Below are 2,500 nucleotides of genomic sequence, written 5' to 3'. Positions count from 1 at the left end.
TATATTATACTCATAGCCGAGTAAAGACAACATATGCTTGCCAAATGTGGTGTATACATAAGGCAATATTCAAGCTAAAAGTCCAAAAACTCGATATAAAAACTTCGTTTCTAGTTACCCTTCATATATTCATGCAGGAGAGAAATGGTAAAAGGGAAAGTATATATTGAACGAGGGAAATAGAAAGAACAAATTACGGGGCATGACGAAGCATTTACAAATAGGGGTCAGCATCCCTTTAAAGTGTAAATGAAATGCAGAGCAGGTGGAAACACTTACAAAATGAAAGCAGTGCAGGAAGGAAATTGAATCAAGGGCGGGAAATGTGTGAACTTGTGAGGAAAGAGCTTGCACACATACTAACGGCAAAAAAAAAAAAAAAAAAAGAATCAAGAATAAGAGAAAATATTGAAATATAAATTGAAATAAATGCAACTGTGCAATTTATTTATTTATTATTATTATTATTATTATTATTATTATTATTATTATTATTATTATTATTATTATTATTCTTTTTTTTTTTCGTTTTACGTCCGGTTTCCCTATTTTATTAAGGCTGGGAAGGTGCCACCTAACGAAGGATTTGGCTTTGGCATTTGGGATCCGTTACCCCAAATGAATCCCCTCCTTATCCTACAATATAAACATGGAAAATGATGACGAAAATTTGAATTTATACTGTAGCAAAAACTCGAAAATATAAACGAAAGACTGAAACTGATGGGAAAGAGAGAGACATAGATAGATGGATAGATAGATAGATAGATAGAGAGAGAGAGAGAGAGAGAGAGAGAGAGAGAGAGAGAGAGAGAGAGAGAGAGAGAGAGAGAGAGAGAGAGAGAGAGAGAGAGAGAGAGAGAAAGTCTGGAGGGTTATGATCACAGGTGTTAGGCAGGACACGGTCGACAGCCGCCTGACGTCTTGTCACTCATGATAAGATGCTTGTTGTCTGCAGCGAAAACCTTGAAGCGAAGCGCACTGAGTGATGGAGGCAAAGGTAATACTTCTTATATCTTTGCATTAAAATATTACTTAGATGTAAGTGTGTTATCCTTTATCTCTATTTATTCTTAGTTGTAGATTTTTGTACGTGTAAAGAAGGCTTGCCAAGAGATGAAAGATGAAAAAAATAGGAAAAAAGGATTCTGCTTAATATATTCTTGTTCTTAAGATAAAGAAAATAGAAAACTGTTCTCATTTGCTTGATAGATTCAGTCTTGTGCAGTGTCGCCTCAATACTCTTACAGGAAGAAAGAAAAACAAAATCATACAGTAATCTCCAGTGGTCGAAAACTATAAGATCTTCACATTTTCCAGTTTCAGGATTCATGAATGCTTGAATTTAGAAAGTTGTCGTCTGCTTTTAAGAAGACGACCCTCACCTGACAATTATTACAAAAAAAAAGAAAAAGATTCAGCTATTTTGTATGAACAGAAGACATAGGCCGTGACAGCAAGCTAAGTGATAAAAGCAAAAAAGTTGCACGGAGAACAACGGATATCCAACTGCGAGATATATTATTTATCTACAGATTTTGAGCAATAAGTCGGGCGCAGTGACAAGAGGGAGCGGGAGCAGGTGAAGAGGAGGAAGGAAATAGATGTCAGGCCCCGAGATATATTCAAAAGAGGAGTAACACAAAATAACACGGGCAATATTGACGCAGCATGTGGAGTACCGGAGACTGGCAGAGTACGAGGAATGTAAAGTGTAGAATATGTAGTGTTGACTACGATGGAATTACAGCTGTTACTGTTGTTAGGACTGTACAAGAATTGCATATTACTTTGTGGTATTTGATTTAGCTGATGGCGCCACTGTTACTGCAGCTACTAATACTACTACTGCTACCATCACAATCACTACTATTTCTACTACTACTACTACAAACAGTTCCATCACCAGACTCTAACATAAACAAGGGAACAAAAGCAGCACACCACGGCGATAAATATAATTTGCAGCAACATTTATTTCCTTGAGTTTTAATGAGCGGTCAGCAATCCGTTAGCACTTCCTCGATTCCCGCTGGTCAAGCCACTTAGTTGGTAATATATCATAGTAAGTCTCAGAGGGATAAATGATAATGAAAGGAAATTAAACTCTTTTTTTGTACAGCTGGATATTAGCGTCACTGAGATCGCGTTACAATAACATGTGTGTGTCTGCATCTGTTCTGGAATTGCAACACATGTAGTTTTTACCTACACAGGGAATGAGTATATTAACAACGCTTGAATCAAAAGATCCATTATTGTTTTTTGAATCGCTTGATATCAACGCCAATGAAATCGCATTATAATAACAGGAGTGTATGTCTGCGTCTGTCCTGGAATTGCGACACATGTAGTTTTTACCTGCACAGGAAATTAATTGATTAACAACGCTTGAATGTTAGTCACAAATCTTTCCTCCACAAGATGAAAAGAAATAAGTATTATTAATTTACTAATACAGTAATTTTACGCTGCATAATGAAATGAGAACGTTAACATT

The 2,500-nt window shown here is 36.2% G+C and overlaps 1 long non-coding RNA gene across 1 annotated transcript in view; it reads right to left on the bottom strand.

Annotated features, from left to right (window-relative positions):
• Positions 1-2,500, bottom strand: part of LOC135104892 (uncharacterized) — a 53,069-nt gene that overhangs the window by 493 nt on the left and 50,076 nt on the right. The window lies entirely within an intron of this gene.

The sequence above is a fragment of the Scylla paramamosain genome, chromosome 1 (assembly GCF_035594125.1).
Source record: "Scylla paramamosain isolate STU-SP2022 chromosome 1, ASM3559412v1, whole genome shotgun sequence".
NCBI classification, from domain to species: domain Eukaryota; kingdom Metazoa; phylum Arthropoda; class Malacostraca; order Decapoda; family Portunidae; genus Scylla; species Scylla paramamosain.
Note: the sequence above shows the minus strand (reverse complement) of the source record. Positions and strands in the feature narration are given on the sequence as shown.